The sequence below is a fragment of the Armigeres subalbatus genome, chromosome 1, assembly GCF_024139115.2.
Source record: "Armigeres subalbatus isolate Guangzhou_Male chromosome 1, GZ_Asu_2, whole genome shotgun sequence".
Lineage (NCBI taxonomy): Eukaryota > Metazoa > Arthropoda > Insecta > Diptera > Culicidae > Armigeres > Armigeres subalbatus.
Genome location: NC_085139.1, coordinates 35500241 through 35526802, shown reverse-complemented (window position 1 = coordinate 35526802; position 26562 = coordinate 35500241). Strand labels below are relative to the sequence as shown.

The 26562-nt window shown below is 39.4% G+C and overlaps 1 protein-coding gene across 1 annotated transcript in view; it reads left to right on the top strand.

Annotated features, from left to right (window-relative positions):
* Positions 1-26562, top strand: part of LOC134224057 (calcium-activated potassium channel slowpoke) — a 289103-nt gene that overhangs the window by 1342 nt on the left and 261199 nt on the right. The window lies entirely within an intron of this gene.

Here is a 26562-nt window from a genome sequence, read left to right as displayed (position 1 = left end):
TTAAAAAAGTGTGATAAATATGGCTTAAGTATCTCTGATATGTTGCGTAAATAAATTTTCGAAAGTTTCATTTTGTCGTTTCAAATGATTAAGTTTCTCAATTATAAATTACTCATTTAGTAGGTATATGGATTCCCGGTGCCCTTGCTGAAATCTTTTTTAGAAAAAAAGTGGAATAGTTCACATTTAAACATAATTTTTAATCTCACAAAAAGTTTGGTGGATTGAAGATATATCAAACAGCAAGCAGTATTCGGCGGTACGCCCTTATTTTTTTTTGGAAATTGCATCAATTTTTAATATTTGAAAAATATGCAAAATAATTGTTTTAATTCGCATTTATTTAAAGGCTCAATCGCCATCAGGCATAAAGGAGCAACGATACTATTGATTTTTGTGTACAATCAATGTGCGTCTTATATCTTATTGTTAGCTTTGGGGAGCCAAATAACTAGCTGCTTAGTCGAAAGTAAAGTGTACAAAAAAGGGGAGTGGGATATGGACAAGGGGTATTCTATTGTCCTGAGCAGCGCTGTAGCGGTCTTCTTGTTGTTTGGCGTAGATTACACAAGACATAACTGTAATGATACATGCAAACTGATCATGATGAAATGATCCTTTTCAAGAATTTGTATGTAAGGATCATGTAGTGTAGGTCAAACTTACCCAGCACACCTGGAATGTTTTTCTTGTCTAGTTTTCCTCGGACCCGGAGGGATACACATAGTACGGACCGGATCGGTGATACCGATTTAGGGACAGTTCCAGACAACGTGATTGATGTCTTGGTAGCCTGTTCCGCAGACGCATCGATTGCTGTCTGCGATCCTGAAGGAATGCGCGTGTAATGAGTAGTGATTGGAAATTAGCCTACACATCACTTTAATAAAAGTCCCGTGCTTCGATACCTGTGGGAGAATGGAATGTAGCCATCTGCCTAAATGGCCTACATCTCATTTTCGTTGCCAGCTGACCATGGCGTGTGGACGAGCAGTTGAGAAAAATTCATATAGGGTAAATCTGGGTGACATGCCGCGTTGGTATAGATGTCGCACTTAAGTGATGTGGTAGAACAAACTTGATTTATTGACGCAAATGTATGTGAGAGGGTGTCTTTTGTAGCGAAAACAAAAACGTAAGCCAAAAAAGTAATATGCCGGTTAAACACTTTTATTTACGCCGCTGAGGACATAATTTTACGCTATTTTAATAAAGATTTTTTGTACGGTTTTGTGAAAATTCTTGCAAGAGCAGATACCCCACGAAGAAAAAGCAGGCATGGAGGAGGATTTCAATGAAGAATATTAGGCCATGTTGGAATGTCAGACAAGTTGAAAGAACGTTATGGATATAGAAGAACGCAATATGTGCAATTTTTGAAGATTTATGTTATTGATTGTGGAAGAAAAACAACAAAGTAAATGACTAATATCTTCGACTGTGCATTGTAATATAGTAGAAATGAGAAATTGTTCACGTGAAGAAATTTGTTTGTTTTTAGGTTGAAATACAAATATAAATGATTATGTTTTTCTTAGAAATTAAATTCAACGGCAAAAACAAATTTTAATCTCATTTCTCCAACATTTCCCACGTACGGCATCTCCCCCTGAGGTGTGGCGTCTCACCCGGATTTGCCTTTTTTTGTTAAAATATAAATAGTACAGCTAGATTTTATTTGTTTTGTAGATGTTAATCGAGCAATGTGATGGGATTCATACTAAGGTGATAGTGTAAAAGCGATTCGATAGATCACTCAATATTGATCGTATTTCACTCAGGAAATACGGTAATTTCTGTACCGACCTCATTGAACGAATAGCATCAAGGGAGTTTAGGTTATCCGTGAAAATGTACCAGTAGTACATTGTCATAAATTTTGACCTCACACCGGATGAGGAACCCGGAAGACAATTCCGCAAAGCGATCTGATAAAGGGAGTACTCCCGCGAGTACCTACAAGTTGAAATTGTTGTGTTTCCATGAGAAAAGCTCATATGTTTCTCAGACAACAAGTTGTACAAGTAGTTGTTTAATATGGGAGAAAGCCCACACTCGTGAAGTTTGTCTGGAAGTCAAAAGCCCCCTAATATCCGAGGAAAGCGAATCTATTTGTTTTTTGATCAGTAGATGATCGTAATCGCTATTGGATTGATTCGGACCAAGAAAAGTTTAATTTCGGAATGTTCTGTCAAACAAAGCTTTAGACTTTGGAGGCAATGCTGTGTTTCGTTAGATCAATAAAATCCAACTTTAAGAGATACGACGGAGTTCAAAATGGCTGCAGCAATAGCTCTAAGTTAGAGCCTCTAACCTCGTGTTCTTCTTCGCACAGATGTAAATTTATAGGCGATTAGCACATCTGAAAATCATTTTTTCGTGCATGCTGCAACTGAGCAAAGATGAAAAACTGTTTTTTGGTTAATATTACTCTGCGGTATTACTTGTCGTTACCGGTACACTTACCGTACTCGTTTTAGCAGGTACATTATCACTGCCAATTGTATATTTTACAGTTAGGGTCGGTGTACCGATAATAGTGGTATTAGTGACAGATCCAAAATGTTTAATTAATGACAATTGATTGGCAAATATTTCCTGTGATGTAAATATATTGGCAGAAAAATGTCCTTCTCTACTTTTTAGGAAAAATATTGTTGATACTTCAAAATATTGTTTTCTTTTCAAAATCGCTTTCTCTATTAACTGGTACATGTACAAGTAATAGTGGTGATGTTTTTTGATGGCGAAAATCGAGTTTCCACTATTACTGGCAGAGCCCCCCTATGCTATCTCCCTCATTGAACACGTACCTATGAGCTAATGCTTTGCTGTTGTCGCAGATGCCGCCGTGTTAAATGCGGCCATAATGATCATTTTTCGGACTACATGGTGTTTTTTTCTGAATAAAACGAGCAAATTTATCTTAAATCTGCACCATCGTTACCCTTACCTCAACTCCGATATAAACATAAGAGCGAAAGAAAATAATCGTCACGGAAACATTGTCGCCCAGTGCTAAAATCAATATGTGCGGCAACCAGATGGCGGTAGTGCACAAACGTTAAACACAAGCAAAATCGACGGAAGTGCTATCGGTGGCCGATTGACCACCTCCAAAACATTAAATTAACCGTTAAAAAGGTGAACGATGGAACATGTGTTGAGTGAGACGTCTGTTTCTCTGTGGTAAAAGTGTCCAAAAATGGAAATATTCCGATCTACAATTATCAAATATTATTTTGAATATGAGATTTTTTAGACCTTTTTTGGCCCCTTGTAGCTGGCTCCGGAAGTCTTCTCACCATAGACTTTTGGAGTTTGTAGTCGCTACTTTTTATCAAAGTAGTATATATACTAGAGTGGGGCGCAGTTGTATGGAAAGACGCAAACTTCAATCACTTGAGATCAAAGTTTTTCTGAGTCGTTTTGGGACCTCAATCAACTGTGCTAAATATGGGCTCGAATGGCTGCGCCCTCCGTTTCCGCCCTTTTTTTTTACATTTTTGCTCTTAGCGGCTTCAATTTTTCGTCAAACGCGTGACTCAATACGTTACCTTATAGTTTGAAAGATGCTGACAGAAGAAGGTACTGGAAGGTCTACTAGGTCTAGCTGGAAGGTATACTAAAAACGACATTACGCTTCGAAAATAGATTCTTCAAACCATATGCAAGAAATCAATGTTTCTGTCGACACTACCGGATAACCTATGGTTGTCAGAGGGCAAAATCCATCTTCCTTCTTGTCGGAATTTTTTATTTTTGAAAGAATTTGGAATAACTCAGTTGAATTATTGGTCCACGTAGTTTTGCAGTGCTGGCAGAAAATACGATTTTTGCATATGGTTTGGATAAGAGAAACGCGGATATAAAATATGACTCTGCCAACACTGTATTCAATCTTTTTCATCGAAGAACAACACATGAAAAGGAAGAAATGGTTTATGTAGATAAAATCTCACATTCCGATATTTAATGTGTCCACAACACATAACAATAGAATCCAATAAACAATGCAATTTCATTTCAAAATCTTTAAATGACTTGCATATATTATTGCAAAGTAATGTAAAATGCATTCAAATTTGTTTATTTAAAAATGGCATAAAATCGAATTTAGCCGTTTTCAGTATTTGAGCAAACATTTTGGCTGCTTGACAGGTCTCCTGCTCGATTGGCTGCTGTTTTTTGACGGTTCGATTGGCGGCACATACCTATTCGCGTTTCTCTTATCCAGGCCTCTAGTTTGAACAATCAATCTTCGAAGCGTTTTAACTTTTTTCGTGGACGTTCTAGCAACGTACGTTCTTCAGCAATGTTTTTCGGCATCCTTTGGGTTATACATAAACGCAATGTGCCACTTGGTTTACGGTGAATTGAAACTTTAAGAAAAAAAAAAATGCAAAAATATACGTTTTCCCATACTGGTTTTCATACATACTTCAAACGCGATGCGGAAAGCTATCCGTGGTCCGCCGTGCGGCAATCTTGCAGGTATCACATGACCGTTGGACGGCGGCCATTTCAGAATGATGCTTCTGATCCTATTGATGAGTTGCTTCGTGTCTTTGGCCTTCCAGTCATCTTTGAACACAATGGAGCTGGGTCTACTTGATATCCTTTAACAGTTTTCGAAACATTTTATTGTCCACCGTGTACTTTTCTCAGGATTTTTGTTTGCTTAAAAAAATTGTACAATGCGGCGCGCATCCTTCCTGCTTTAACGGCATGTTTGAAACAACTGAGCATGTTGAAGTAAAAGTGTGTGGGCGACAATTTTCTGAATATTCTAATTCATTAACATATGAAATGTTCTCATAGAAAAGTATTGAAGTATTGAAATTCCCGTTTTTTAGTGACCACCCGTTAGCATAGCACAGTTACGGTGTACTTCGTAGATTGGACACTAGTGATACTCATGTTTTTCTTTCGAAATCCTTATTCAGATTGCTATCAGAAATCAAGGTGGGTGTGGTTCTTGATTTCAATATAGGATCAAAATCACTAAAGCATGAGGATTACTACTCCTGGCAACGCCCATCTTCACCTTAACTTGAGAGGGAAAGGAAGTGTTGATGTAGTACTTACTTAACGAGAGGTCCCCGACTCAGCGACACCCTCATAAGTACCACGGAGTTGGATATTGGAGAAGGCTAACCCAACGAATACGGGTTAGGATTTGCCTGTAGCTGACAATGTGACCGTGGTAGATCTTACACCGTAACACACCACGCAAAGCTTGTTATGGATGTTTATATTGATCGGAATAGGAAGATGTAAAATAGGTGATAACTTATTGTTCCAAAATAAAAAATACGTGACTAATTTTCAGAAACTGAAATATTATTATTTATTATTTATTCAGACTAAGGCCGAAGTGGCCTATGCGGTATATAAGAGTCTTCTCCATTCGGCTCGCTCCATGGCTACACGTTGCCAACCACGCAGTCTACGGAGGGTCCGCAAGTCATCTTCCACCTGATCGATCCACCTGGTGTTATGTGGGACGCTAAACAGCCCTGACACGACGGCCCTCCGACGAGACAGGTGGTTTGCGCAGGCCCAATAAGCCGCCTGGAAAACCAATCATTACGAACAATATAAGAGATAATGCGACTCGACATAATCGGCAAAGGCGACGAATACAGGATCACTATTGGAAACTGAAATATAGATGCTGCTGAATAAACTTTTCAAACCGACCTGTTAGATTTTCGTTTTTCAAAATGTTTGAACTTGTATCGCGTTTACCGACGAATATCAGATTGAGTATTCACATAATGATACTAATTTGTAAGGTTAAAATTATTTAAAAATATAAGCAACTAGTCGACCCGGCAGACGTTGTCCTGCATATTAGGCGGAAATGCGCGTTGTGAACTGCCCATGCAAAATTTCCCTAAGAATCTTTATTTTAGTTTTTCACGATATACTCAACTTTACTTATGATTTTCACATGAGGAAATATCATAAAACCCGTCGGAAACGATAACGAACATATCTGCTGAAGATATGAAGAAAATCCAGCCGTTTTCGAGTTATGCGAACACAGACCATTTCATGCGATTTCATTTTTATTATATAGATTTAAACTTAATTATTTGTGGAAGATAAAAAAGGCCAGTTGAATTGAATACCAATTCGAAAATATCCTGGTTTCGTTCATAGTGTCTCAAGCAGAAACTACTAAGATCCCTCCAATTCTCGATGTTCTGTATCTCGATGTGTTTCCTACTGCTACTTTGATATTTTTCTTCATACGGTTTCCAATGTTTTACCTAATTCGATAACCTCTTTGACATCAAGATTAAGTAAGGGAGAATTAACTGTAGCTTAGCTTTCCCTGACTATACATTAGGGTGGCTCAAATTAGTATGGGAAAAACTTTTTTCAATTTTTTTGATGGGCCGCCCTCTTATTCGGTTCTATTTGATGCTCTGATGCTCTGGACAAAAGTTCAGCCAAATCGGTCAACGTTTGGGCAGTGCTAGACTCGTTGGTTTATATGCAACAATGTATGCAGAAACATCCCAAAACAGTGAATTGCAGTTGGACGGCTCAACTTTCGATGAAGAACTATGATACTCACCCAGATCTTGAAGAATTTAATACAGAATGCTATGCAGAAAACCGCGAGAAGATTAGAGTTTGCCCGGCTAAGTTATTAGCATTTCTCTGAAGTGGGGTTTGAGCAAATTTCGTTTCTTTTACCTTTGAAAAGAAACAAATTCACCCCTACAACACTCCAGCAAAATGCTAATATCTTTGCCTAAAAAACTCTAATCTTCTCGTGGTTTTCAGCATAATATTCTGTATTTAATTCTACAAAAACTGAATGAGTATCATGGTTCTTGATCGTAAATTGTACCGTCCAACTGCAAATCACTGTTTTTGGATATTTCTGCATACATTTTTCCATATAAACTTCAAACGAGTTTAGCACCGCCCAAACGTTGACCGATTTGGCTGAAATTTCAAATAGAACCGAATAATCAAAAAATTTGAAAAAGTGTTTTTTGAGCCATCCTACTATACATATCTGTGGTTGCTACTCCGTGATTGACCAAAATCAGTGAAATTGTACAAAGAATCAACTGAAAGATTGACTGGGGTTTTTAAAGCATTCTTAGCGTGCAAGTTTCAGTGACTCAAATTTTCAAATGATCAATAATGAGGCCGGCCATGTTCATGTATTCAGGAAGAAGGAAGGAATAATAGTAGGTGTTTTTTGCTATTTGAAGACCGTGTTTACCTTTGCGTCAACACAAAAACCACAAGAAAGATTCAGTTAATCGGTAGACATCGTTAGATCTGGATTTACGGGATTTACTCTGATAGCGATGCGACCGTGTCATTTTTTACACAATGATTTTAACTTTGATTCAGAGTGCGTGTTGGCTCTTGTTTTGGACGGCAGAACGATCGCCCGATTCCACAATAGGAAAAAAGGAGGTATTTTTGGCCAAAATTATGAATCCTGCAATAAATGGTGGTATTTATCATAAAAACATAGATAGAAACGAAAAATATTTTTTTCGAGCCTTTAATGGGGTATGGGAACAATTTTTGGCATAGTATCGATTTTAGTCATATTCTACAAAACCAACGTAATTTTGTCACTTTTTTTGGCTTGCAATAAGCCCGCTTGATGTTGGATAAAATACTAATGGTCATATAAAGGGTTTTACTGTATATTCGTGTCACAGACAAATGGACGCAACACAGTTTTCCTAAAATGGTCAGAAAAGCACTATTAGCTTCTGGTGTTGAAAACTCACTGAATAAAACTTATTAAACCAGCAAAGGAGGGTAGAACAGATTCAATTAGCGTCATATTGTGACATCAACGAAATGGAATTTCATTTATTTGATAATTCCATAAGATTCCTTTCATAAATATAAAAACGTATTGTGACAAGAAGTTATTTAACACACTACTCATCCACTACGTTATGACACGTTATGGTTAAATCTATAATTCGCTTTTATTATGTAGTAATGTCAAATGTCCCCCTAGCGGTAATGTTATCTTTCTCGTACATTACAAGAAAATGTATTTTGGCCATAACTTTTGACCCCATAGTCCGATCCAGCCTATTTCTAACAGAGAGCAATGGAACAACGTTCTCTGACGAATGAAACTCGTTGCGAGTAAATCGGTTGAGTGTAAGTGCCTAAAAATAGTTAAGATAGTTTTTGCTCACACACATACAGACATTAACATACACGTACACACAGACATAACCTCAATTCGTCGAACTGAGTCGATCGGTATACAACACTATGAGTGTTTGGGCGTTCTTTTTAATGCTTTTGGAGCAATCATATAGCTTCTACGTATACTTAGTACACGAGAAAGGCAAAAATAGGCATTTTTAAAAAATCATGTATCTTACAAAATTGTGAATTTGGGCAGAATTTTATTCATGGTCCTCAAAGCTTAAGCGTTCAATAGCATAGTGCATGATGTTTTACTGCGGGGTATTGCGGGGTACCAAACTGTTTTGTTCGTTAAAAACTGCGTAAAATATGCTTTTACAAAACTACTTAAAACTAAATTCTGGACGGAGCTATTATTACATTATCAAGCCTATTGCATAGATCTGTTTAAGAGCTTTGTAACGATATATAAATATGTTACTTTTGAGATGAAAATATGGCAAAGCTGGCCGTTTTCCCAAAAAACGTAAAAATATCATTTCTAGGAGGGGCTAGTTTGAACGCCCCCCACCCCTCCCAAAAAAATCTAAAAGATAAAAACCGTCCTGATTATAAAAATATAGGTTATAAGCTGTGTATTCATCACATTATACTCGCTCAAATCGAAAATTGGCCTTTTGGTAGTTTTGGCCACTCCTTTATATGGGGCTGTCCTATTGTGGATTCGCCGAAATATTGTGTTCTGCGTTGCGCGGCCGTCAGTGCCTGTTTTGTCGTGTTTTTGCTCAGTAAGCAGATAGTTCGCGCGGCCGAGTGAGTAAACAATTGGTGCGTGATCGGATGTGTTTCAGGTAGGATTTAGAACATTTGTAAAATCCGAGCTTTTGGTTCTGATTTTAATGTTCGGTGAATAAGTGTGCGGTTGAACGTGTTTTGTATATAATGCGAAACATTTGTAAAATCCAAATTACGTTGTCCTCCTTTGGACGGTTCGTAGGTAAATTGATGAATATATATATTTTTTTGTCAGCATATACTGTTATTGACAAACGCTCTATATTGGCGAATAGACCTCCCTATTATTCACCTTACCCAGTAACACAAATTTTCCTTCCCGAGACATCTATGAAGGTAGTATGGGTTCCCTGCATCTTCACTAGTAGATGTTGAACTGAAATTTCTTCCCTTTCTTCCGTGATTGTAAGGACGTGGCCAGGTATACAACTGCTACTGTATAAGAAAAGATACTAATCCCAAGTACCAATTTGCGACAATATACAGTAGATTGCTCAATTGAGCATTGTATAGTCACCCACGATTTGTACAATCACATATGCTATGCTATGCTAATGATTTTAACTATGATTCAGCCGCATAGAGCAGAACAAACTAACTACTTGCACACCGAGCAGGAACACGATCAAACGCATATCAATTGATTTACTTCTCGACCGCACAAAGTACAACAATACCAGATCGTTCGAATGGACCGAGCATGAACACTTCTCACCATGCATGCCAGGTGGGATATGCAAACTGTGGAGGATTGCGTTTTGGACGACCGAATCGACGCACTAACACACGATCTTCCAAACATTAATCAATTACCTTTGCTGTCCATCGACGAGTAAAAAAAAATCACACCATATGTGCCCTGCCGGGAGTAGACTTTTACGCCGATCTACATTTATCCGGCTGCGGCGTGAATGAAATTTTCTAACGGCGGTGGCGGAAAAACGTCGTGTATTTGAGTGTTTTATGTATGTATCTTGAAGAGGCGATGCAGAACTTGGTATTAGATGTCAAGCAGCATTAATATGTTGATAATTTCTACTCCTTATGACAAAAAGAGCAAAATTTCGCTACTAGGGGGTCCACTATTGAGCATTTTACACTATACGGGTTTCCGAAAATGAAGGTTTAATATGTTGCACTTAATAATTCAGTAACCACCTAATTGATATAAATAACGCAGAAGAAACCGGAAGGAATACATTTTTAAATGTTGGCCTAGAATTGTTCCAGGCAGTCTGCCTGGAATTTCTTCCTCATTCATTTACACAGGAATTGCAGGAATACTATGAGAAGTATCACTTTATTCAGAAATTTATTTACGATTTTCTCCAGAGATTTTCCCAGCAATTCTCATTTTGGTTTACTATAGATTTCTTCAATAATTCTTCCAAAAATCCTGCTGAAGGCGACTGAGTTCAATTCATGGTAGGGTATAGCAAGATTTTGGATTTTCCTATGCATCAAGTTAGGTTCATGACAAAGGAATGGAAAACTATTGAGTAGGCTTGGAATTTTTTGTTCAAAAATTCTGGGAAATGTCTCATTTATTGCTCAAAACTCTTGAATGAACTAAAACCCCGGAATTCCTAGATAAGTAGAATAGTGATAATTGAATTTCAAGGAATGGGAGAAGAAATTTCCCAGTACTGCCAAAAATATCTATATAAGATATATGTGTCGCCGTTATAAATTTTTGCAATAGCTTCATCCTAATATAATCGATATAAAACCACACATAAATTAAATAATTGCTAATTCGAGACCACACATGAAGTTTATTTGGATATATATTTTATTAGTAGTTCGCGTAGAAAATGGTTATGTGTGCGCTGATATACATCATAAGTTAAATCTATGGATTTTTGCCAATAAATATGTGTGGATTTTTAGTAGTGAGACTTCTTAAATAATAATTTCATTGGAATTTTAAAATGAGGAACTCCCCAGAAGTTCGGTAGATATTTTTCCCAAGGATATTTTTCCCAATATATCTCCATATTTCAAGAGGGAGAAATTCCTCATAGTTTTCGAAAGAGAATTTGTTTCGAATATCTGGCCTGGGCGAGCGATTCCCCAGGATCCTTGGAAGAAATTCCTCCAAATTTCTGAAGGAGGAATTCCTCTGATCTTTCGAGAGAGAGAGAACCCTTGTGGTCCGGAGCCTAGAGATCATTGGCGTAACTAATGGACAATTCTAGGGAGGGCCAATTTTTTTTATTAAGTTTTCTATTTTTACTGTCATAACAAATAAAGTTTATAATTTTCACTCGACCCAACTGATGTATACTGTTCGCAAGTTGGCCTACCACACATCCTTGGACGACTTAGGCATTTCAAATGATATTCATCGATGCTCAGCCCTGGCATAAACAATCTAGAGATCTCGTGGGATTCCAAAAAACTTTGATAGGTTAAAAAACCCTCAATTTACTTCGAAGTAAATTAATTGGTTTTTAACCTATCAAAGTGTTTTGGATTTCCATGAGATCTCTAGATTGTTTATGCCAGGGCTAAGCGTCGATAAACATCATTTCAAATGCCTAACTCGTCCGGATAAATTTGTTATTTAAATTCTTTTCCTCGGCTTACAATTCAGTAGCCCGACGATTCCTCCGAGCTTCCAAATGGCGATCTGACCACAACAAACTAACTGTATAAATGCTATGATGATGTCAAAGTTGTTCGCCTGTCATTCAAACTGATTGAATCTAATCAAATACCATTTCGGCTTAACATTTTGAATATTATAGCTGGCATGACATAGACCGGTGAATCACATGAATTGGGATTTATGTTCCATGTTGAAACAACTATTTGAACAAGCATAACAGATGTATAAAACTACCGCAATTCCATTAATCAAATCACACACTACTGTACAATTATTTTAAATAAACATCTTTGACTTTCTTGTTCCCCTTTGTTTGAACGATAACATTTGCTATTTTAAAAGTTATTCAAATTTTTGAGCTAATTTGATTGATAATTTGACAGAGCACAATTGCTCAAGGTACTGGAAATCAATGGAATAGTTCTAACTAGTATTATCACAAGTAAGATCGTATTTGTTGCGAAACGATCTTGTTTCAAAAACCGAATGAGGCGGTAAAATGAAAATATTTACTATTCACAGATATGCCAAAAAACTGCTGTTTATTGCCAAAGTAGTGATTCCAACACCTGCATTCAAGCCTGTATGTGACAAAGGGCACAAAAATGCCATGATACAAACATAAAACCTATTTTTAGGGCCATTTTGAGGTTTGGACCAACCTTTGTTCTGGAGCAAACCACTGTTCATTGTACTTGCCATACAAGATACATACTCATGCATTGGCGGGCATAGAAAGCTTTCAATTAATAACTGTAGAAATGCTAATAGAACATTAAGTTGAAAATGAGGCCAAGTTCCAGTTGGAATGTAGAGCCATAGAAGAAGAAGAATAAAGTTACAACCAAGTGGTGGAATAAAATGTGATAGTTTTGACTCAATTTATAACAAGTGAAGACATTCCTCTTGAAGACTTCAAATTGTTATTTATTCACGCAAAAAAAACTGAACTAACAACGGTGTAATTTTTCGGGGGCAACAGTCACGGATTCGGTAACAACAATCACGTTTTCTGGAACGTTCTGGAAAACGTGACTGGTGGTCCCGAATCCATGAATTAAATCACGGTGTATTCTTGCTGGTTCACGAATTCGGGAACGCTTTTTTGCGTGTCAGTGACTTGTGGTTTGTGAAAAATAACGTAGAGTATGAAACTCGTTCAACCAACAGTTTGACCATTTCCATCCTAATTTTCCCGTTTGTCATACATTTCACACCACGTGACAAAAAGGCATCAGCGAAGATTGCATGAAACACACTAAGCTGTTGTTATGCTATCGTGCCATGTGTTTCCCGACTGCCACGGGAATTCCCCTGGTCTTCCTTCAACAGTTTGCATACATATAAAAGCATTTGAGATAAAAGATATGGCCGAGAGAAGATGCAACGCAGCGGTATCACCAACAGGGAGTGTACGTGGTTTTCCCCATTGAAATAGAATATTTGGGAAAACCGAGAAGAGACACTCGAATCAATGGAGAATCTCCCCATTGTGGTGTAGCGACCAAAATTCATTCGTTTAGCAATTGGGCTTGTGCTATACCAACATAATCGTTAGATTATATGTGAGACAATATCAGTTGAAGGATCAGCACCTGAGCATGGCAAAGCATGGGATACTGACCTACTGCGATGGGTCATGGAGAGCAAGTGTCTCGTCGTCGGGAGTTTTCTTCGAATGTTTTCCACACTCACGACGATGCGATGTCTTATGGAGCCGATGGAATCTCGAATGAGAGCGCGAGTATAAGTTCGTCTCTCTGCCACTCCAGTTCCGATTCGAACCAGGGCTGTGTGAAACCCTGCGCCATCGTCATAAAATAAAAGCACAGGAAGTGTTTGAAAGTTGGAAAACTCGGACAGACGAGTGATTGCTGTACTTGCGAGTGGAGGCGAGTTGTCGTTTTTTCCGAGCATTTGAAACAATGGTGAACTTGGTTTGTCAGTGGTGTTTCTTGTTGAAACTGGTGAAAATTGGTGTTTTCCGGGGTGTTTTCCAAGGCTAAAAATGTTCGGTTAAAGAACTTTGACACCATTGTTGGTAAAGTGAAAATTTTAGCTGTCTGTAAGTGAACAACCATGACAGGCCTGAAGGAGTACAACAGCGAAAAAAAACTTTTCACGCCCTCATTTCAAGTTTCTGTGCAGCATGGTGCTTCACAGTGAGTTTTTTTTTCGATCGGTAAAATTAGTGCAATTTTCCCAAATTTGTAGCTTGGATGCGTTGGGTAATGAAAACCTTTACTGTTTTCGTCAGTTTATAGCTAATCGATAAGCAGCAGCAGCAAAAGCAGAAGTGTTTTCCACAGTCTTCTGCGGCCGAACTCAGAGAAAGGAAAAATCCACTGACTGGCTCTGGCACCTCCCCCGCCTCAGTCGCCACCCAGCAACCCAACTAACGAGCGTCGTCGCCTGCTGGGTCGGATGTTGTGCTTCCTTTGCTGGCAGTGTGTCTGCAGAAGCTACAAAGGAGCTTCGATTTTCGGTTTACGACTGCCCGCTGATGTAGGATTTTCTTGTAATGCGGGGATTAGACTGGCGCAGGCTATGGTTGAAAACAAATCGCTGGAAAAATCAGCTCAATCGGTTGTGGAATTATTAGCGCTTTTCATTTGATATTAACAGGAGGAATAAATGACCAAATCCACCATAATAACTCTTTCTTCTAGAAAATTTATTTTTGAAGTCAGGTTCCTAATAATTTCTGCCATAAACATTAATGATAAAAACCTTAAAAAAGTTTTCGTTTGTTCAGTTCGGAATGTGAATGTGTACCTATTTTCAATGAATTTGAACCCTTTGAAAGTTGCTCATGCCTCATTTAGTTTAAACATAATCGTACAATTCACTTGAATGAAAAGAAAGTTGAACATGTTCAATTTTTGGCAAGTCAATTTAAATCAGCAGAGTTGCCCTGTCAAAACGCCGCATTATATTCATCATGAGAAATAAGCTTCCTGTCTATGATTGGTTTCGATGTGTGGTGAAGCGCGTATCGATTACATTGGACATGTTATTTTATCTTTTGTGCTTATCGTTTAATAATTGATTTATTTATATCCGATCAATGATATGCTTATCATAATTTTTATAAGTATACTAAAGCCTGTTGATAATTCTAGCCTAGTTTAACGAGATAACCCAGTGATTGAATTTTATTTTTTTTAGATCTTCTGCAAGGGATGGCAATGATTCGAGATTCTAAGCATGAACTGAAATATACAAATTATATTTTTTTCCAAGGCAAATTCCTAGGGTCCGGAGAATTCGACCACTTTTAAACGACTGCTGGACCAGTCTAATATAGGTATACATTTGGCTGTTAATCGAGGATTTTCTGCTACGAAACAATAAACGTCTTTTATTCTATTTAAAGTTTGAAAGTAAAAACAAAAAAAAAATTAACCAACTGCACAAAATCTTCACCACCTAGAAAGTAGGGAAAATTGGACATATTCTAGAAGCATTCCAAGCCTTCATATAAAAATAATGATATTTTGCACTCAGTTTTATTGTTTTATTAATAGCTAATTAAGATTGTTTTCTCTTCGCTTGTGATTCCCATTTTGGGCAAATGAACGGCAAGGTAAAATGATTGGTTTTAATACGACAATTCAATTATATGATCCTTCGGATCCTACTTCTTCTTCTTCATCTTCAATGGCTTTACATTCCAACTGGAAGATGACCTGTTTTTCAACTTAGTGTTCTATTGGCATTTTCTCACTTATTGATTGAAAGCTTTTATATGCCAGCCGTTGCATGAGTATGTAGCTTGTGTGGCCAGCAAATGGCCACACATTGAGATTTATAACACAATAATTTTGCGAAAAGTTCGGATTAAGGATTAAAAATACGAAGAAAATGCATCAAACTAGCTCTATTTATGTCACTTTTCAGAAAGTAAGACAAAAGTGGCTTTTTTGCTTCATTTTCTTGTAATTAGATGGGGAGTCGTTCTTCTGAATCTAGCATTTTCGCTTTTTAAGTGCATGCTACCATTCGTGAAGGGTTGTTGCTATTTTGTTCATTCGATACACGCGAGCTCTTGACACGTAGAAGGGTTAATGAAAATAGTTGTAAGTTACCGTGCGTGCATGCACGCGAAATGACATATGCTTTCCAAAGGTTGGCTGAATAGATTGGTTCAAGCAAGGTAACAATATTGATTCGTTTATATGAAATCAATATACAATTTCAGAAATAAAGTCTTTCAATGTACGCAAGACTTGTGGGTTTAATTTTATATTCCTTTGCCACTTTAATCTTTTTGCCTCTATATCTGAAATAAGATTGCCCTTAACTTGTTATAAATGACGGAGACGCGAATAGTGGGACTGTAATTGGCCAAGAACAAAAGCTGTTTTTTTTAGTACATAAAAGGCTGGTTGGTCGATTATTTCATTTGGGCGGACAAACAATTAGGCTGAAACCCATCTAGCCGAAGGTTATTCGACCGAAAATGCCATTCAGCTGAAATGGTCGTCTGTCGGGAAGGGCCATTTGGCCGAAAAAGTCGTTTAACCGAATAGTCAATGCTGGTTGGGTGGAATTTTTATTTGATAGAAATGACCGTTTGGCTGAAAACGTCACTTGGTCGAAAGGGTCATATGGCCGAATATGTTGTTTGGACGAACAGGTCATACGATCGAAGATGCCGTTTGCTGAAACGGAAAAAAATGCGTGCTGTATGGCCGGAAAGCCGTTTTGCCTAACCAACCCGTTCGGCCAAATGGCTCTTTCTGCCAAACGACTATTTCGGCCAAATGGCATTTTCGGCCAAATGGTTTGCTCAGCCAACGACTTTTTCAGCCAAATGATCTGTTTGGTCAAATGGCCCTTTCTGCGATCGACCATTTTCACTAAATGGCATTTTCGGTCAAACGGCCACATGGCATTCGCCCAAATGACTTTCGGCTAAATGGTTTACGTCGAAACTACTTCAAAAGATGCATTCATCCCACATACTAGGGTAAGACTAGGGAGAAGAGATTCCTTCTTCCATTTAATGTTTTTTGCTTGGTTTAGAACAACGGAAGACAAGATTCCTTCTTCCAAAGGATGCATTTACCTGGCATAAGGTTAGGGAGGTCATGATTCCTTCTTTCATTGAATGCATTTGCTTTTCTTAGGGCAAGAGCAGATATCATTGATGCATTTTCCCGATGCAAGGCTAGGGAGCATATGTTTTTTTTTCTTTTAATCCATTCATTTACTCGGTTAAAGTTATGATCCCTACTTTCGAAGGATGCATTTTCCCGGCAGAAGAAAAGAGATGAAAATAGATTTTTTTTCTTACTCTTCACAAAGTGTACAAAAATGGGGTTAGGGACAAAAGGTCGAAAGACAAAAGGTCGAAAGGACAAAAGGTCGAAAGACAAAACGTCGAAAGACAAAAGGTCGAAGGGACAAATGGTCGAAAAGGACAAAAGGTCGAAAGGTACAAAAGGTCGAAAGGACAAAACGTCGAACGGGACAAAAGGTCGAAACGGACAGAACGTCGAACGAAGACAAAAGGTCGAAAGAAACTATAGATCAATAAGATCAAAGGTCGGAATGCACAAAGGAACTGAAACGGAGAGAGTCAATCTAGCACCAGAGTTGCGCCACAGTGCAACACAAACCAGTGCTCTTTTATTTTCACATTTTAACAGATAAATAAAATTCATTCAGTGAGTACAACTAATAGATGGATGTTGAAGTTTAATAAATGTCACTTCGATCTGTCATAAAAGTGCACGCCGCACATCAAATACACCGGCGTATATTACACGCCGATGTATTTTCAATGCGTGCGCCTGCATGGCGGCGGAGTGCACTATTTTGACAGATCGAAGCGACATTCAGAAAACCTAGATTTTCATCTATTATTCGCACTCATTGAATGAATTTCATTTAATTGCTAAACATAGTTTTTATGGCAACTATATAGGACAACTCTGTCTCGCGCAATACAAGTTTTATTCATTTCCTAAATCAACAATCTTTTTATCTCAAACAGAACCATCTAGATATTCATAATATTGTTTCATAGTAATTACTCCTTCTTTGAAAATTGCTCATTCTTCAACTTTGAATGATGTCATGAGCGTGTTATTTCTACTTGAAGTCAAATGCATTTCATAAATTCTTTCGGAATACATCCAACTTGTTATCAACTTGTACTTGATCGACCTTTTGTCCCTTTCGACTTTTTGTCCTTTTCGACCTTTTGTCCTTTTCGACCTTTTGTCCTTTTCGACCTTTTGTGCCTTTCGACCTTTTGTCCTTTCGACCTTTTGTCCCTTTCGACATTTTGTCTTTTCGACCTTTTGTCCTTTCGACCTTTTGTCTTTTCGACCTTTTGTCTTTCGACCTTTTGTCCTTTCGGCCTTTTGTCTTTCGACCTTTTGTCATAGATTCACAAAAATGATCGATGATTGGATAAAAACCCGGATTTTCATAGACCATAGTGTTATACGATTCAGCTTGATAAAATGAAGTAATGTTGTTTGTATATAAGAACGCTTCAATATGAATTAAAGCTCTTTGAAAATGGTTTTCATGATGCATGAGAGAATAATGAAAACAGAGACAAAAGGCTTTAGAAAGATTTGCACATTGCATTGGGCAAGTTTCCATTATTAGCAAGATGTGTTAACATTTGAAATTTTCCCGTTTTCACAAAAACTTTCTTCATTCTTCTTTAGCCGCGCCATTTGATCATATTCCTAACTATCACGTATGGCCTATACGGTGAAAACAACGTAACTAATCTGCTCGTCAAATCTTTATCAACAATTATACAGTTCTGAAGACAATTATGCCAGTCGATCATTATATCAAATGCGGAGATGACGCTGACTGAGTCAGTGAGGACTGGGATTGGTATCCTCGACTGGTGCGTACCGGGAATACAAACTGCGATCGCTTTGGTAAAACAAATATATATTGCACTGGTTTGGCAGACTACCCGAGATTGGCGAACTCCTTTCCTTCGTCGAAGATGGTACGACGAATGTCCCCAAGGCTGAGGCAGTATGAGTCGATAACTAAGTTGCACAATTCTGGCAGATTTGGTTACAGCTACTCAAATATGATGCGGTCGTACATAAGCTTAGCTTAGCTTAGCTTTAACTGACTGTACGTGTACATATCTATGTTTGCTACTCTGTGATTGAGGGGCAGCAGGGACAGCAGGAACAGCATGATGTCCAAGGGCTTGACGACCCCTCCCCAGCTGTCTGCGAGTCAGGGAGAACTGCCTGGGGCGTGGTGGGATTTAGCAGTGGGCTCTGCTAAAATCCTCCCAAAAACCACAAGTGCCTGTAAAGCGGACTCTATCAAAGCGACTGTGTGCCGCTTCAAAAGCACAAGCCCAGGGAAGGGAGTGCCAACTGGCATGTGGAGTGTCCCTACTTCGGTAGGGTAGTGCGTGAAACTGCTTCGGCAGGGAGTGAGTGATCTGTTTGTGCTGAGGCAGGAGTGTCATAGTGAGTCGCCGCCGCTATGGCCACCTCGAAGCGCAGCAGAAGTCTCAGTATGGACCGCACATGCTAAGGGAAGAGTGTCGTTACGTAGTATCGTTGATTAGTCCCCACATACCGCTATCGACACCTCGAGGCATGGCAGTGGAGTGTGAGCGGAAGTGGGGCGTGGTGGGTACGAGGGTAGGTTAGCGCGGGAGCTGCTTCGGCAGGGAGTGAGTGATCTGGTTGTGCTGAGGCAGGAGTGTCATAGCGTGTCTCCGCCGCTATTGTCACCTCAAAGCGCAGCAGAAGTCTGAGTATGGACTGCACATGCTGAGGCAGGAGTCGAGGTATCCCATCGACACCTCGAGGCATTGCAGTGGAGTGTTAGAGTGAGCACCCGAAAAGGGTCACATGGAGCAGAATGGTCTTTGGAGAAGCTAAGCTTCGGCGGCAGGGTAGCAGTGGGTTGTACCCACACACCTACAGTTATTGCACATGTGGTGCATGGGGAGTGTCCCTGCTTCGGCAGGGTAGCGTATGGTCTGCTTCGGCAGTGGTGTGATTGATCTGCTCGTGCTGAGGCAGAGTGTCGTAGCGCAATATCTGTGAGGCCCAGGCAGCTACCGCTATCGACACCTTGAGGCATGGCAGTGGAGCGTCAGGGTGAGCATCAAGTAAGACTCAAATGGAGTGAATGGGGTGCGAGCACCCAAGTCAGTCTCGCGTGGGACGAGTGCCTGTGTGAGCGATAATGAGTGAGTACGCTTAGTACTGCCGTCCCCAGAAGTAGTATCATGCGAGGTAGTTCCTGGGGAAACGATGGTGGAGCCCAAGGGAGTTTAGTCGGGATTACCGGTATGGTCGAGTCCGACACTCCAGTACACTTCCGTGTGGTAGTTTGGCAACTACAATGCACGTGTACTGGGTTAGTGTGTAAATGACCCTTGTAAAAAAAAAAAAAAAAAAAAAACTCTGTGATTGAATCAGTGAAATTGCACAATGAATAAACTGAACGACTGACTGAGATAAGCCAATCACTCTCATTGTGCAAGTTTCAGTAACTGAATAAATACAAAGATGAATAACGACGCCGGCCACGTCCTTACAATCAGTTAGGAATAAGGAAGGATCATTAGTAGGTGATGCTATTTAGAGACTTTGTTTACCTCTGTGTCTCCACAAAAATCATAGGAACAAAAATTTGTTAATGGTTTTTTTTGTTGGGGCGTAGAACCACTGCGTCCATTGAGTTGAACTTTTGTGGTATTGGTTAATGGTTAGGTATCGTTGGGTCTGGATTCACACTAATAAGGCCGATACAAATATTTAAAAACAATAATGTTTCCCTCTCGGATTTTTTTTGTCCAAAAATAATATTTTGAGGGGGCAAAATAAAAAATTGGAAAATTTTGAGCAGCTTCAAGACAATCTTTAAGAAAACCAAGAGGTTTTTAGATGTTTTTAAAGTTTATTTTCTAATTAATTTATTCACACACACAATGCAGAACAAAACACTTCTACGATCGTGCGATTGTTCTGCGTTCAATATGAACAATATGAACATGTTCAATCGTGAACTAATTTATTTTCGTTCTGACCGCACAAAACAGTACCAAGCTACCACACGTAACTGCGCCTGATATGAAAAACGCTCAATCACGATTCACAATTAATTTTCTGCACTTCGATGCAAAAATAGATTTTTTTCACTTCGCGTTCTCCCGGACTAGCTGACTTGCCCAGCACCAACCTTGTCTCGACCGGGACCAAGAGCAATACAAACGCGTGATTCACCGTACACCAAATAGATATTTTTTCGTTTCCACCGCGAATGAAACACGCACTATACATGTCAGATGACTACTTAAAATCTCGACAAGATGCGGTCATAGTCACAATAACTCTTCTATGACAAATGTGTTGGGGTCTTCCATGCTTTTCTAGCTTCTCATGTAGTCATGTGGCCGAGACCCGATCAGCAATGCATAACAAAATTATAAGAATGGGAGTTATTTATTTGAGAAAAATATTGTAACAAAATGTGTTTTAATTTTGGCTGGTTAGTTATTAAAATAACAAAAATTGTATCAAAAATCCCTCTAGCTGTAACACAATTTAATCCGAGGCTGATAATTTCATATAAACATTATCCTGTATTCAGAGTTAGGCCTCTGGTAGTAACAGAGCTTCAAAAGGGATCCGAATAGTCGTCTGCAGAAACCAAAGTGGGGAGTAGAAACGATATTCCCCTGATGCTCCAAATAGATGGGAGTGGATGTTCTCTAACCACTGAGGTGTTTGGCCTTACCCCATCTTTCCACAGCATGCTGACAGGAGCTAATAGAGCTGAGCATGAGCATGAGCATTATGATCGCACAATTCGTAGTTGCTACTCCGTAATTGACTGAACTTGCGAAATTGTACTGAGAACAATGTACACGTTTCGGGGGCTCAAATATTTAAAGTCAATAACAGCGCCGGCCACGTTCTTACGGTCATATAGGAAGGGAAGGATAGTTAGTCCGACTCTCGTTGCTACTAGAGACCGAGTATACCTCTGCATCTCCACGATTGTCTTGGGATAGGATACCGTTTTAGTTACAAAGGATATTTTATCTGGATTCACTAAAACGCTGTCTCGCAACGAGTAAAAGTTAAAACATGCACGCCCGTTGGCATATGAAAACTGAGAAGAATTACGTTTTGGACGACCGAACGGAAGCGCAGCACTCTGTAATCACTTGCACGATGACTACTGCAAAATAATTAATATCGCGCTTGTTTCGGCAGGAGCAAAGCGCAATACATGCGCATGAGCCACCGAACACAAGATAGATCAGAAAAAATATTTTAAGCTCTTTTTAGTGGAATGTATTCAACCGTCTAAGACGAGTTAAGTACTCTCCATTTAATTCCACTACGTTTTGTTATCTTACGCAGATACGTATTTCGACCTCACAATTGAGGTCGAAATTCGTATCTGCGGAAGATAACAAAATTAGACGGTTGACAAGATAGATATTTTATTACTTTCCCGACGACTAAAACAGGTGCTGCACTTACTTGCTCGATGGCTACTCATAGAGTCGCATACCCCACGGGGCGTAAATGATCAAGTAGAGTAATGTATTCAGAATACGTTAAAACTTCAGATGATGTATTTTGGCGCAACTCTGTCAGATAGTGGATGTAATAAGCACGCGCCATTACTATTTTATCACTCACATCTAAATGATACTGAATTTCACTTACCTTGAGAGTGTATCCAAAAGCTCATCAACTTTATTTTACGATAAATATGTTCCAATCGCAAGGAAGTCTATCATTGTTGCCTAAAATCAATCCTCCTATTATTGGTACAATGTTCCAATAGTCGTGGTATTTTTTATTTCGTGTTCCTATAGTTGCGAATCCCATTATTATCTTACGTGACTCGTAACTATAGGTACACTACCGCAACTATATTGACAGTTCACCTAATTGATCAACAATGTGGGTTGCTACGTTAAATATGTAGATTCGCTAAAAACTAAACTACAGCAACTATAAGACAGCTGTTTTTCTCATGTTTATCTACTTTGGCAATTAGTGGAAGCCCGTTTGTTTGGTAATTTCGCGCTGAACATTCCGATGGGTCTCATCATCAATCCTACCTGTTTTACTTTTTGGCTACCAGGGCTTTACAACAAGGTTTTTCATATGATTCTTAAAACGTGTCGTTAGATTATTCCTAGGGTTATTCATACCATTGCATTCTAAGTATGAAATGAAAACACAAATGAAACGTTACAAACATTATTTTGTGTTCGGACCTTACGGAATGTTCACGCAGAATCATACCAAAACAAAACATAAAAAGTAAATAATCAGGCCACCGCGAAACGTCTCATAAAATACTTTATAGGAGCACCCACGACTATCGGAACTTTTACTCTACACCTTGTTGGCAGCTAAGGCGCCGTGTATGGTAGTCAAAATATTCTACAGTAGCCTGATAAAGTGACGCATGCGTTGTAGATAATGTGACACATGTGTTGTAGTTGATGCGTGACACATCCAATTTGGAGCGCCAACATATGAAATGATCGACACTGTTGTGAACGCCGGAGATTTCTCAAGAAAAAAAGCCACAAGGGTCTCAATTCGATATTGTGCGAGAATTTTTGTGACCGGACCCTTTGAACCCTAGATATTACTTACTGGCCTAAACTGAGAAGAAAGCGATCTTCCTCATTATAGGGCTTTGTTCCACGGATTCAAGCAATAGAAGTGCTGGGCGTATTTTCTGATACTTTGTATCAAGGGGCGTTTGTGGTGATCACATTGCAAAGTTGGCTGAGTCCGATATATTGAGTACCGGCTTATCGGACAGGGTAGATGGATGGGGGCAAAGAAAATTGTCTCCGCCTCAGCGGAAATACGCTTTAGGGCACCGCTGTGTATCGATGCTCGAATTTGGGGAAGCCATATTCCGTAACTCCGCAACCGACCTATAGGTCCCTTTGAAAACGCTGCGAGATAAAGCAATTCACTTTGGCAGTGGAGGAGTGTCAGCCCCTCGCTTTGTGCCAGTGGATGTTAACAACTGCACTGCGCCGGGTATCGTGCCCAGAATCTTATCCCCTTACATAACAAGAGGGATCCTGTTCTCCCCAGTATGACGGAAACGTACGCAGCAGCTTTTCGGCATAAGGAGAAATGGAAGGATACCTGCTTTAGTACAGGCGGCCTTGGCGGCTGTGGAGGGAAGCTCTCTGAGTGCAGAGCATTCCAGCTCCATCCCGTACAGTTCCGATCAGTGCTTGACAGATTCGGTACTGAGTGGCCCTGTTGTTAGTCTAGAAAGGGTTCCAAACAGGTTGATCTTGGTTCTGCAGCCGGATTTGACCGCTTTTAAATGAGTCATTGTCTAGAAAGGTTCGAGGAAGAAAGATTACCAAAGAACGAGAAAGGTCAATCCTAGATCAAATGAGCTGAATATCATTCACAAGAATAAAAATTAAAATCTCTTTAGGGAGACCCAGTACGTGGCGACTAAAAGTAGGGTCACCGCCAGACCAGAATCTTGTATGAATCCAATCTACTTCAGGTAGAACGTGCGATTGAAAGTTTTCGGAATATCCAGTAAAACTAGGTTAGCATGTTTCCCTTGGGCAAAGGCGTTCTGGAGTGCGTCTTTTGAAATAGCGAAGTATATGCTGGTTTCTTAACTAGATCAGATCGCATTTTGTCGGAAACTGACTCTTCCATCTTCCGTCAACATCTCCAGTCTACGCCGCTTGACAATTGTTTTGACTACTTTAGAGGGGTAAGAGGCTAAGAAGATGGGTTTGAAGCTGTAGGTGGGAGCTGATTTTTCGGGATCGGAATCATTATTCTCGTCTTCTGGGAAGTTCTGCTGACTTCATATCTTGGTGCTTCAACATGGGATATCCTCACCAAGCCCTAAAGGTCTCCCACTGTTCCTGGAGAGAGTAGGTTTAGCAATCAATCTTCTGGAATCCATTCCAATCCAGTCATTTTGAGCGACTAACGTTGCAAAATATTCCCCTTCTTCGGGTGGATCTGGAATTATGCGTCCCTTGATACCGATGCGAATGGAGAAGGATCTCCTCTTCCCGCTGAGTGCACCAACTTCCCCCTTACTTCCGATGCTGTTTGTAGACAAATAGTAGTATCGAGGAACTCTCCCCACTGCTTATTATATCAGTTACTTATATCAGTTGACACTGTCGATGTTTCTCCTTTTAGATTTACCTTAAGGACATTCAATGTTTTTCCAGCTAGCGTTTCCAGCTAGTGCTCAGGAACCTTCCAAATAATCATCCCCTTAAGAAGAAACTGTCCAAAATCCAAATAAATTTGGCTTTCACTTCTAGTCTATGTAGATAAACACCTGAGAGCTTGGCGTCTGGACCGATAGCCAACTAAACGGAATGGTAGAATGGTTATATCCCTCAGAAGAAGGAAGGGAAACGGAGAATTACTAATCAGTTCACTAACCATGTTTTTGATTTCCGGAATGGTACCACAGGAGTGGTAGATGTTAATCACAGCTATCTGCAAATTACCTGGAAGGCGAATTCGGAACACTGCTTTTAGGAAGTGCAAGATCCTATCGTGGTTTCCAGGATGTCGAAGTCGGAGAAACTGATAGAAAATCAAAACAAGGTTCGAAGTTCAAGAAGTTTTCAATTTCATGACAGTCCCCATATTATCAGTCCCCATATCATCAGTCCCCATATTTTTCGCAAGGTTGTGTGTGCTGTCGAAGTATTTTAACAGCCTCTCAGCAGCGATTAGTTTTTAATTTTTTTAGCATCTTCCAAATGGTTTCTGTAAAATCGTTATTTCTTTGCCATGCGATGGCATTCTAAAGGTTGGATCAGTGTGTTTGATATTATAAATCTTTAGCGAGTGTATCCACGGACAGGGTCACAGGTACATGTTGCTCTCGTAATCGAGATCGTTTTCTTAGATGTGTCTGGTTTATCATCGCACCGGGTGACGTTGATGACCCCCGGACCGACATAGCCGGGCGGAATCCAAGGAACCGTTCTGATAGCAATAGCTATTGTCCCAAACTACCTTGTTCTGAATTGAGATCGCCAGCGATGATGTACATATCGCCCAAGCTACAGAGTTGGCTTGATTAGATCGTTTTTTAGTGAAAGTGCTCAAATCTTCCTACTGGCAATACATATGAGGCACTAATGGCAATTCATATGAGGCACTTCGGGTCTGCTCCTTCCTCTATACATTCACTGCTTGCTGTGAGGCCCTATTTTAGGGCACGTTATGTTTCTTCGAGCGATACCTATTCCCCTCGATAATTACAGTCAACTCTCTACTTCTCTATGTTCGATCTAGTACCCATTTCAATTTTTCTTCCATCCCTCGATCTCTCCTTATCGCGATGGAATATCGATATGTGGAGAGGTGACTGTATTTTGAACATGGCTCCTACTTTCTTAAGGTCCGCTATGGTTAAGGAAAACTTTTCTACGTGGATTATATAAAGTTGGTTCCGATAATTTTTTTAATTTAAATCCTAAATGCAATGGAAGGGCAGCGGTAATGCCTTGATTTGACAGTTCCATTGCTATCGTGGCTTAACTGACAACCAAACGTTTTTCATCTTTGTCAAAATATTCGAATTGTTAGAAAAAGCTCATCCGATCGCGTCGGCAGATCTAAGGCAAATGATTTAGTTCAGTGGTTATGAAAGCTATTTGAAAGTTCTCCCGTTCGGTAGAACATTCTGACACGCAATAATTGATAGGTACTTACACTCTTCGCGGTCCTCCCGAATGGTTAAGATCAATTAAACGAAGCAGATATATTGCCAACTTGCATACATTGAATTCTCTGCTTATAGCAGTAGTTGTTTTTCCTAATGTTGGTTTTTACCGGTGTATTTTTATTTGCTCTGTAAATTACTTTGACTCTTTGAAAATAAGTTAAATTTTTAAATTTGAGCACTTTTTAATATCGTTATGAACTCCGTGGCAAATCACATGCCACACCCTGTCACATTTACATCCT